Genomic DNA, 12,297 nt, shown 5'->3' on the forward strand with positions numbered 1-12,297 from the left:
GTGAACCACAAGAAGTGCTTATTTAATGTTGACAAGCTGCACCCAGACCAAAGGCTAGAGCGGGGCATATGGAAAAGGAACAGAGAAAACCTGGTGTCTGAACAGCCTGGGCTGTCAGGAAAGGCAGCTACGCCTTCAAGACCCTGGGTTGCTAGAGACTTCGAACTTGTAATGACTTGAAGGAAAAAAGAAGCCCCAGACACTGGGTGGGAAATATGCCCCAGCCTGCCTGGAATCTTTAATCTGGAAATTGCGATGGCTCTTGGGGGGTTGGGGCACATTCCACGGTGGGCGTGGGGCGAGGGCCGACGTCTCTGAGCCTCCTGTTGGCCCAGCTGTTTTTAGCCAGCAGAGCCTGGAGCTGCTTGAGAAGAGTGGGGATATCCCCAGGGGAGGGGCTGGGGGGGGGGGACGGGGACAACAAATATTAAGCTAGGACTCGGACTCGGGCATGGGTCACAAATGCACGTGCCCCGGGGCCAGGAAGGTAATAAAACTGAGCGAGTGGCTGGGTGGGGACCAAGGCAAACGGGATTGGGGCCAAAGGGTGGCGGGGACTGAACCAGCTCCAGCGATGGTGGTCACGCGGGGACTCGGCCCCGTGTGGCCAGATTTCCCAGGTTCTCAAGAAAGGCCAGATTTTTTTTTTTTTTTTGGACGTGAAAACGCCCAGCGTTTCAATGCCAGCAGCAATTACAGCTCCTGAAAGAAAATCCCAGCAAATAAAAGCCGTCTCCAGCCCACATAAAGCCCACAGGTGTCCAGTGGGTGACCTCCGTGGGAAAAACTCAAGGAGACAGTCTTGGAAAAGCCTGGAACAAAGACCACATCTTCCCTTGATGAAGGGCAGAAAGGCTAGTCCGGGCACATTGATCCTTCCCTTGTCTACACGGGCCTCGGACGACATGGAGGTATCTCCAAGGCACTGACTCCTCCAGGCTCGGTCCACAGGAGCTGGGAAGGGTCCTCCCTAAGAGGTCCTCCCTTTACTAATCCTGAGCCCCAGGGGTGGTGGTGAAATTCCGGTGCTGGGTCACCCATCCTTCCTGGCCCTTGGTGACACAGGCTCTGCCCGGCCACTCCAACCCTGAGCTTCCCCGGTCTCTTTGCTTTGCAACTCGCCGCCGGGAAAGCGATGCGTACATCTGATGCTCCTGTGACATACATTCCCAGGTCCCCACAGTCTGGTCCCTTCCCAGCCACCTTTTTATAGTATCACAAGTCAGCAAGTCGGGAACCTGCACAAAGTGAAACACGGCCATTTCATCTCCGGCCAGATGTCACCTCTCTTGGCACAAGGCAAGAGTCCTGACTGCCTCGGCAGCCAAAGAACTTTTAGCCTATTTCTTTTTCTGGGATTTGTTGTTGCTGTTGTTGTTGTTGTTGTGTGTTCTTTCTAATGGAGGTGTGAAAAAGTCCTAGGTTCAGTTTAAGTCCCTGATAAACACAGCTCAGATTTTTTTTTTTCCGGGGTCAAAATCTGCATATTTGTATTTCGAACAATGTAGGCGAAACAATGCAAATTCTTCCATGTCGTTTCCTCTTTTGGCCTAATGAATATCATCTGTTCAGTATGAAATCTCTACACTCGATGTCCCATGCGTTGAAAGCAAAGGTAATAGTAAATCTTGATAAGCTATTTAAAAAAAAAAAAAAATAGGTAGGAGACCTGGTCTCCCATCAGCCGCCATCTTGCTATGGGGTCTTGCTGAGTCGTTCACTCTGAGCCTCACTGGCCTCAACTGCCATAGGGACAAGAGGGCATACAACCCCACCCCCACCGCCGCTCTACATTCCTGCAGAGAGAGCATGTGGGGCGGGGAAAGGGTGAGAACATTTCGAGGAGGGAGGCAAGCATGGTAAGAATGCCCATCGCCAAAACATCACAGGCACACAGACTCTGTGCTCCCTAGGCACAAAACCACACAGACTGGGAGTCCGCTTCTAGAAACAAGGCTGGGCTCTGAGCTCGTGGGGGCAGCGGGTAGGTCCTGCTATGGCTAGGTCCCAGGGCCTAGCACAACACGTGTGCGGAGTCCGGAGAAGTCACTGCGAAATTCTCGCAGGTGAGAATCCGCTGGAAGGGACTGACCTGGCATTTCACAACTTTTCCAACCCCCCCAGAGGCTTGATTGCCCTGTGAGGTAGGATGGGGCCAGGCGTTGCTGTTCTCCAAACAGAACCGGCAAATGGCTTGGCGAGGTGAGGTGAGGTTGGCTGGGCTGGGCGAGAACCACACTAGATCCCAAGTCTCTCTGAGCAGGGACTCTCAGTGACTCTCGAACCTTTATGGGGGCACACAGTCTGGAAGCGAGGGTGCTATCCGAAAGACCTAGAGACAAAGGAGATTTTTAACTAGCTGATTTGGTGTCGAACCAGACCCAGACTTATGCCAGATTCGAACATGAAGGTAACATGAGGCAGCAAAGATTTCAGCAAATCTAGGGGAGGCAAAATTAACATGAGAATTCTATGGCTTGCATGGTTTTATTTTCTATGGTTTCTATTATTTGATTTTCCAGGGGCAATACCCCACCCCACTTTCACCCGTCTGCGGGCTGCAGCCCATTAGCACTCACTGCGGTCTACCCAGGTACACGGGTATCTGGCTGGGTCCCAGAACATCTCAGCACGTCGGGCTGAGGTCTGAGAGTCCTGGGCTCCTGGGATGGACACAAACCCTGCGGCCAGCAAAAGGCAGGTAGCGAACACACACGCACACAGCCTCACCCCCAAAGACAGGAAACCACATTCGGTCTGGGCTGGCCCCAAGCTGAGGAAGAAACTTCGAAGACGTAACTTCCAGATCTGCTTCACCTACTGGAAGAGGCGTCCCTGGACGCCAGCTTTCAAGGATCCCTGGATGCCGAGGCCCTTGGCCCCTGGTCCGTGAAGATGTCCAGGCTGCTGCCCAGAATTGAATGCCGGGCCATTTCCTGCACTTTCGTCTGCCCCATCAAATCCAGCTGAGTGTCTGGGACAATCCCCGCCCATTTCCTGGGCTCCTTTCCGCCCCCCCTCCCCCCCCCCGCCGGAGGTTCTGTAACCTCCTCTAAGTGCTGTACCCTTTGATCTAGTTAGACACCCCCTCGGGAGCGAAGGTTAAATTACAAGGCTCAGACCTACTTTTCAGCGAACGTCCCACAAAACCTTTGGTTGACGACCAACAGTGGGACCTCTTTAGGTAGAAGGCTTTTTCTGTCTTTGAAGCTGCTACTCCACCCCTTCCTGCTCCCCTACTCTCCCAGAAGGAAAGGCAGGAGTCTTGGATCCTGGGGTCATGGGCCCTTTGGGTTAGGCACTGAGCCCAAAGTCACGGAGCCCTCTTCGGTCTGCTCCACACTCCCTTGGGCGGGGGCTCACGCAGCCTCTACTTGGCCATCTCCGGCCACAGGGAGCTCACTACCTCTCAGAGAATCTTCTTACAACTCAAGCAACACTGAGCATCAGGACGTACTTCCTCAAAAAAGCTGGCATCTGCTTCTCTGCTCATGAGGACCCACCAGAAAAGACAAATGGCTCCTCAAAGCCACAGCTACACCTGGCAGCAGGGGGCAACAATTTCCAGTCTTAGACTGACTGTCATCTCTGTGTGCGCTTGGGTTAGTCGTTTCCATCCTTTCTGGCCTCCGTGTCTCACCTCTAAAACGGGGAAGGCCTTTTCAGTATATGGGCTTTTGTCCGGGCGGGGGCCGCCTTAGACTCAAGGACTCAAAGAAGCCAGCACCACGGAAACCATGGACAGAGCCTGCGTTTCCTGGCTCCTCAGCTGTTGTGCTATTTCCACCCTTGGAGACAAGAGAGCATCGCAAGGATATGAGGAGGGGTACTACGCACAGCTAAAGTAGAAATGACGAGATGGGGGTCCAAAACACTTCCGTGGAAAGAGAGAGCTTGTAGCATGAAGGCGACACAGCAGGACACAAAGACCTTGAGCTGAGACACAAGAGACAAGGACCCCCGCATCGCGGCTCAGTCATCAACTAGCTAGCTGGCCCTGGGCATGTCGCTTGACCTCCCCAGTCCTTGATTTCTTCCTCTGCTAATGGGAGACATTGGAATGGCTGATCTGCGCCTTAATAAGTCAGAGAATCGATACAAAACATAGAGGTGGACCCCCAAAATAGCTTGGAGTTTGATCAGTTTTAGTAAAGCTATGCACAAGGCTGGTGGCAATGGCATCATACAAATACCAATGAAGCTCTAAGAAGGGGGGGAGGGTGGGTACATGCCTGTCATGGTGAAAGCTTGGTGTCTGGCCAGAGGAGGCCCTTCCTATAGAGGAGAAGGTTCAAGGGCTCAGGTGGCAGAAACAAAGGCTCGACTCTGGGTCTAGGCTCCACCGTTGCTAACCAGGGTCGTAAGCATGGCTTGGCCCTCCCAGCCATGGTTCCCTTGTCCTGAACGCAAGGGCAATCCCTCCTACGGCATGGAGCTGGCATGAGGCTCAACAGGACCAGGTGCCTGGCACATAGTAGGCGCTGTGCAGGCTACAGAGGTTGTAGCTGGCTATACATGTGCCTGCAAGAGAGGAATAAGCCTTAGCAAAATCCAGAATCTTCTTTAATTCTTTAGCAGTCTCCAAGGACCTTGATCCTGTATCTGACTCAGAAATACCTCTTTCTCTGTCTCTGTTTCTGTGTGTCTCTCTCTGTCTCTGTCTCTCACTCTCAGACACACACGCACACACACACACACACACACACACACACACACACACGATAAAAGAAAGAGAAAACCACAGTCAGCCTGGGGTGTTCCCAGGCATAGGAAAAACATGTGTGGAACAAGTACCCAATGCAATAAATCAAACTGTGGGATCCAAATCTGAGCCGGGGTCCAACCTCCAGCTCCAGCTGCATCAGAGGGTGGGCCGTACTCTCTGTTCCTACAGCCAGCACTGCCCGGAGCTTCTGGCCCACTCTTCTGGCCACTCCTGAGGTAGTTGACCCCTTCTAGGGAGCTCAAGAGTGCCCGGAGTGGGAGGGAGAGAGAAGTGGGCTGGTGGCCATGGGGATGTTTGGCTTAGCTGAGCCAAGGAGATGGTTATAAAGCCTGGCTGTGGCAAACTGCCCTGATTGCCAGAGTGTTAACGTTGGAAGGGACTGCAGAAAGACACGGAGGTGTGCACACAGGAGCCCCGGGGTGGGGGGTGGAGACTCAGACTCTAGATATGCCTCAGCCTCTAATTGCTGGATGATTCCGGGCAAGTTTTATCATAGCCAGGCAAGTTTTATCCCAGAAAATGAGGGCCTTTAGGTTACTAGATATCCTCCAAGAGCCTTTTCTGCAGTGAGATTTTGCTGAATTCCTCTGATGCCATGTAGCTAGTCAGCTTCTCACTGGGCTTCAATTCATTTCAAGAAAGCAGTTACTAAATGTTGATTGCATGCCAGGGGCTTGTGCTGAGCGCTGGTTGGGCCAAGAAGAAAAGACAGGGTTCCTGTTTTGCCGCTGCCAAGGAGCTCACAGTCTTATGAAGGCAAGCCTATCTTTAATCAAATAAATATAATTCAAGACAACACATAAGGTAGCAGCGATCCCCTTTCCTGGGGGAGGCTACAGAAGGTTCCATAAAGGAAAGGGATGCCTGAGTGAAAGTTTGAGAGATAAGGAAGAACTTTCCAAAATACCGAAGGCAGAGGGTACGACAGAAACCAAATCCAAGGGGGAGTGTCAATGGATACGAATAATCATCCGTGCAGCTGTAGCATGGAGAGGGGTGGAAAGGCATGAAACTAGAAAGATTAGCGGGAGACAGAGTGTGGAAGGGCATGTATGAGAGCCAAAGAATTAGTTCTTTATCCTATGGGTAATGGGGAGCCATCGAAGATTTCCTGGCAGGGGAGTGACAAAACCAGATCTGCATTTTAGGCCATTCATTTGGCAGGAACATAGAGCCTCTGGATCAGCAAACAATAGTCCATGAGCCAAATGTGGTCCACAGCTTATTTTCACATGGCCTGTGAGCTACAGATATTTTTTTTACTACAACTTTACCGAGAAATGATGTGCATACCATATAATTCACTTATTTATAATATACAACTTAATGGCTTTTAGCATACTCAGAGTCCTTTACTCGGTCAATGCAATGCAGTTGCAACCTTTACTCGGTCAATGTCAGAATACTTTCATCTCTTCAAAAAGAAACCCTATATCCTTTAGCTATCACCCGCCCCATTTCCCCATCTCACCTCAGCCCTACTTTCTGTCTCTATAGATTTGCCTATTCTGGATATTTCCTATAAATGGAACCTGTAACATATGGCCCTTTGTGTCTGGCGTCTTTCGCTTAGTATAATGTTTTCGTGGCTAAGTAATATTCCATTGAATGGGCATACCACATTTTGTTTCTCCATTCATTAGTTGGTGGACATTGGGTTGTTTCCACCAAAGAAGGGCATAGACATATGTGGCTCACACAGCCTAAATACTCCATCTTTTCACAGACTTGAACACCCTGCATAGCAAGACTGGAAGTCAGAAGTCCAGGTCAGGGATTCCAACAGTCCTCAAGTGACATCTGATGGCGGCTTCAACTAGAGGGAAGGATGCCATATTGAGTGGTAAAATCAACCGGACTTGGTTGGATGCTTCGGTGAAGGAGAGAACTATTGAGGAAAATTCATTTACCATAAGAGAAGCTGAACTTCAGACAGATAGAGCGGGCAGTCCACAGTGAAGTCATGGCTGATGGCAAAGCTAAGCTAAGAATCCAGCTCTCCTCTTGAGTACAACCCATGGACTCGTGAGATTTCGGGAAAGCAGACTAAGCTGGTGGCCGTGACCTCGCTATACGACGCTTTCGCCATATGGCTAATCAGCCAAAAACGTGTATCCTGCGCTGGCACGTTGTCTCAACAAGAGCTGACAGTGTCTCCTGGAGCCTCCTGGAGTGTGACTGTCTCATGTGTCCCTCCAAACACCTTTGCAGGCTTCTCTTGATCCAGCCCCTTCTTCCTTCCAACTAAAGAGGTAGGTTGCTCCTCTGCTGTCTTCCTCGATCCCTCCAGTCCTGCCCCCAAAGCTGTGACCTCATGTCTGTGCTGGGGTATACGTCTTGCTCGGGCACAAAGCAGAAGTGGCTGTGGTGTCCCTACCAAGTTTGCCTGGGAGACTGCAAAGCTACAGGGTGCCAGGCCCGGGATACGGGATGAACCAAGACAAGGAGTTTTCTCTGCGGCACTTGTCTCTGGTAACTGTGCCCTCCGATCTCTTTCAACTCCGCTGGATCTCAAAAGAATCCAAACTCTAGCTTGGCAGAGAGGGTTCTCTCCCACCGTGCCTCAACATACCTCTCCAGCCACACCCTCTCCCATGTCTCTGTGTCTCTGCTCTCTGCTTGTCTCATACTCTGTTCCCCAAACTTACCGTGCTCCTTTCCTGCCTCTGCGCTCTCCATGTGCTCCTCCTGCCTCTACCATCGTCCTCCCCCACTCCCTTCTCCGCCCAGAAAACTCCTGCTTATCCTTCAAAACCCATTCAAATATTCTTCCTCCAGGAAGTCTCTCCCTCCAGCTCTTGTTCATTGGATTGGCCACACTGAATTGTGCGTCTTTCTCCTCCACTAGACCTTGCCTTTTGTCTACGTCCTAGGAGTTTACGGGAGAGATTGGCCCATAGTCTGCACCCTCTAAATATTTGCTGAATGCATAAGAGAGGGAGCGAGCGAGTGAGCCGGCAAACATTCTTTCCCCTCATCCTTCAATTTCAAGGGGAATTGCATTCTTGAAACCCCTCTGGATCTTTCAGAGGAAGCCACTCTCAGCCTCACTGCTTTCCCTTCTATTGATCCTGGGATTTATGGCGCTATTGTTTCCTTTTATTAGGCTGTAATGGCCTCCGTTAAAACATGTTACATGGAAATAGGCTAATTAAGTGTGTCAAATAAGTCACCATCCCACAGAGTGGCCAGCCCTCCCCGGGCAGTGCTGTGGTGACTCACAGTGGAGGGAAGCAGGCAGGGCACAGGGACAGCGTGTCCTCAACCCTGTTCCTCAGAGGAGTGGAGGCCCACACGTCAGAGGCTCACGGCTTTGCTCCGGGGGCCTCATGGAGTCATGTCCACCTGCATGAGTTGGAGTTGACAGCTGCCACGTTGGGAAACTTGCTTCCTGTTCCTCTGCCTGTTCCTAGTCTGGGTCCACACAGGAAGGGGGAAAGAGTTCAGGTCTCCAGTCCAGGGAAACTTCTAGTAGCAGGCCTGATGATCAACTTTGGTGGGAAACCTGTTTTACCCGCCTCTGTTTCCCATCCAGCAACACTTCCCAAATCCATGCTTGTTCGCAGGAAGCCCGGTCAGCAGGAGGCACCCCAGCTCTTGGGTGAGAGGTGAGGGTCTGCCTTTTGAGGAATTTCCAACAGGTCCTTGGGTTAATGAAGACCGGACTCCCAGACAGCGGTGTTTGCTCTTTTAGACAAGGATCTCATCCTGGGCTCTTCTTGTCCCTGAGGGAACGGAGTATTTGATCAGATTCTCATGAGGAAGAGTCCCTTGAGGATAGGGACATTAGCTCACACGAACAATTTTCAGTTTTGCTCCCCCCATGGGAAAAGCCTCATCAACTGCTTGAATCCACTCTTCAAGGCCCAGGCAAGCCCGCAGTCTTCTCCTCCCTTGAACTTCTAAAGACGAACCGCCTTCAGGAGCACGCCGCAAAATACTAACCCTGCAGGCTAATAGGAGGGCTCTGCATGCCGAGAAGCTTGGAGAACATCGTGTGAACAGAGTTACACAGACTTATTTGTGCAGGACCTCTCGGAGCTCTCCACATGTCCACGCGCATTCCGAATCTTCAAGGAAAGTGTGGCAGGACCCAGCTGTTTCCTACCCCTCCCCAATGTTAGAATCGTATGTCCCTGCCCTTTGCTGTGCCGTTTTGCAGTTCTTCCCACTAAACCAGGCTGTGTGCAGTTCTAGGGTCCTCACTGGTGTTCGGCTTGGCCACGTGACTTCTTTGACCAATGGAAAATGAGTAGAAGTGGGGTGTCTCAGAGCTGAACCGGTAACAGACATGGCAAGTGTCCTCATTTTCTCTCCCATTTTTGTCATTGCCACAAAAAGATCACAGCCCTTCTCCCAGAACGCAGCTGGTGAAGAGCCTGAACACCAACCTATCACCTGAGACCGAGCGGCTCCCCCCAACCCCTTCCCGCCAAAGAATGACACAGTAGCATCGAGCTGGTTTGTTACTTAGCGGTAACTGACTGTATTAGTTTCTCATTGAGGCCGTAACAAACTATCGCAAACTGAGTGGCTTAGAGCGGCGTGCGTTCATTCCCTTACACTTCCAAAATCTGGTCTCACTGGGGTGAAGTCAAGGTATTGACAGGGCCGGTTCCTTCTGGAGACTCCAGGGGAGAACCTGTTGCCTGGTCTTCTGCAACTTCCAGTGGCCACCTGTATTCATTGGTTCAGGGCTCCTCTCTCTGTCTTCAAAGTGCCTCACTCCAATCATATCTCTTACTCCTCATTTTGACCTTCCTGCCTCCTTGTCATAGGGACCCTAGCGATGACACTGGGCCCATGTGAATTATCCAGAATAATCTTCCCACCTCAATATGCTTAATTCAATCACATCTGCAAAGTCCTTGTTGCCATATAAGGCAGCATTTATAGGTTCTGGAGATTAAGATGGAAATGTATTTGGGGTCCATGATACAACTTGCTACACTGGCTGATACGAAAAAGGATAAAAATATGTAGGGGTTCTTGGGGCACCTGGGTGACTCAGTCAGTGAAGCGTCCGACTTCAACTCAGGTCATGATCTCATGGCTCATGAGCTTGAGCCCCGCATCGGGCTCTGTGCTGACAGCTCAGAGCCTGGAACCTGCTTTGGATTCTGTCTCTCTCTCTCTCTCTCTGTCCCTCCTCCGCTCACGTGCGTGCGTTCTCTCTGTCTCTCAAAAGTAAATAAACATTAAAAAAAATAAAAATACAGATATATAGGGGTTCCCTACGTTTTTTGGAATTTTTTTTCTCACAGGGCAACTCAGAATATCTCCTTCCTTCTGAGGATACCCCTTTTGGAAACTGGGCCCTACCTCTATTATTGGGTATTTCTACTGCCAATTTGCAATTAAACCGAAACCCCCCTGGCCACTGTAGGATTACAAATTCCTGCGGACTCATTTCGGCCACTTCCCCTTGCCAAGAGGGTCTCCTGCTTTCCTAAACTGTAAAAGAGGGTTAACATCTGTCAGGCTTGAACCGATCGAATTCCGCAAGATGCTTCTGAGCCTGTCGAGGCGGTGACCAGCCGTAATTTCTCAACAGACAGGCCTTGCCTTCCTTCCCTGCCTGCCTTTGCCAGAATGGAGAGCTGGCTGCCATCGTCAGTGGTAAATGCTCTTTGGCTGATAGAGGCAAGGTCTCCCCGATAACCGTGTCCCTGTCGTCCATCCTCTGCCCTTCCTCCTACGGTGTTAGGCATGTGGCCTGCACGGGCCTGTATCTATTTGCCCTGCTGTCCCCTAATATATGGAAGTCCCTGGGGGAGGTGGGCAGAAACTGTGTGCATGAATAGATGAGCCTTATCAGCACTCAATAGCTGTGTGGCATTTGGAACGTTTCTTGTTTTCTTGAGGCTTAAGTTTCCCCACAGGCTACCATGAGACCAGATCCGGGGCCCTGTGGCCTCTCCCTGCTGGATTCAAAGCCCTTGAGTCTGTGGCTCTCCCTCTTCCCACCATTTTGGTCAGCGCCGCCATTAGACCCCGTTGGTACTGAATAAACATTTGGTGAGTAGAACATGGGTGCCCCTCTTTGTGCAAGCCTTTCCTATTTTGCATTTTACTGGGTTCTGTAAACCAAAATACCCTTGAAAAACCAAAAGAAAAAATGGCAAGTTACCCAGGCCCCAGAACAGACCATTGGGACATGTTCAGGATCATTGGGCCTTCCCGGAAACCTCAAATCGCCCATGAAGAAACCAGTGCTACAGGAATAAATGCCACTAGAGAGTTCTGTACTCCAGGCGGACTTGCAGGGCAACCCTCTCCCCCCACCCCCCACCACCGAAAGCTTGGATCCTGAAACCCACAGAACTCTTTGGGAGTCACGGAGATTCCCAGGGTTAAAAGAAAGATCTATTTTGTGCGAGAAGGGTGACCCAAAAAAGGGTTAAGCCCTAAAAGGTTCATTTCCTCCGCACTGCCTGCTCTAGAATCTGGGATAATTCCTGCCATTAATATTTTAAGCAACTAATTTGACATTTTTCCATTTAATTAACTTGCATACATATGAGAACAGGGTTTTGAGAGTACCATGACATTTAAACAAAGTCATTTAAGTGTTCCCATTTCTGGCGGAGTGCTGCCTTTTTTCTTTGCCTTTTTTTTTTTTTTTTTCTTTTTTGCTCCATTTCTGTTTTGCATTCCTGATCCTGACGCTGGGCTTATTAGCTCAGAGAAGTGACCAAATTTCCCAAAGCAAATGTCCCACAGCCTCAACCTAGGTGACGTGGGTGGGCCTAGAGCTCCGGGCTGCGGCTCTTTTCAGCTGGATCCTGCTCTTTTCCAGGCCTTTCTACAAATGGCGTTTCAATCAGAGCAGGCGCGTCACAGGCCAATGCTTTCCTGTTGCCACACCAACCCCGGGTGGGGGTTGGGGGAGGAGCGGCGGGAACGCAGACCATTTATCACATGTAACCATCTCCACAGAAGAGCTGGGGCTTCAGGAGGGAAACAATAGCTCCGTGACGATTTTCTCTTCCAAATGACAAATAATTGCTGTCATATCATCAAATGATTAAGAAATAAAGGAAAACAGACAAATGGAGTGTATCCATTGAGGGATGGTGGCGGCGGGGGGGGGGAGGGGGTCTGGGGAGAGGCTCGCTCAATGTTCCGTAATTGAAAAATTGCACCCTAATTAGCTCCCACCCCAGAGAATTCATGAGTTCTATGCGCCATCCAATCCGCAGCCCGCCAAGTCACAGAACTTGCGGCCGTTAAAGTTTACTGCTGGTTTCAGAAGGGGCTGTGCAGTCTCCACATGCGTCCAGAGAGCGAGGCCCTTCAGTTTGCCCAGACCTCAAGAAGGATTCATTACTTCATACTTTCATCTGCCATAATTAATCACAGATTTTCTCTGCCTATCAACAGCTCCGGCTGCTCTCCCCAGATGAACCTGGGCACTCATGCCTCCAGCTTATCGGTGGTGGCCAGGCCAGCCTGGCTCACACAAGGTCACGGGAGCTGCTCCTATTCCCAGGATACAAAATGGCGCCCCCTCATCCCAGGCGCCATGGGAGAGAGAAGGTCCTGCATTTAAAATGAAAGCCCGTTGCAAA

At 50.7% G+C, this 12,297-nt stretch overlaps 1 long non-coding RNA gene across 2 annotated transcripts in view; it reads right to left on the bottom strand.

Annotated features, from left to right (window-relative positions):
• Positions 1-12,297, bottom strand: part of LOC111560801 — an 82,159-nt gene that overhangs the window by 965 nt on the left and 68,897 nt on the right. The window lies entirely within an intron of this gene.

Source organism: Felis catus, chromosome B3 (genome assembly GCF_018350175.1).
Source record: "Felis catus isolate Fca126 chromosome B3, F.catus_Fca126_mat1.0, whole genome shotgun sequence".
Taxonomy (NCBI): domain Eukaryota; kingdom Metazoa; phylum Chordata; class Mammalia; order Carnivora; family Felidae; genus Felis; species Felis catus.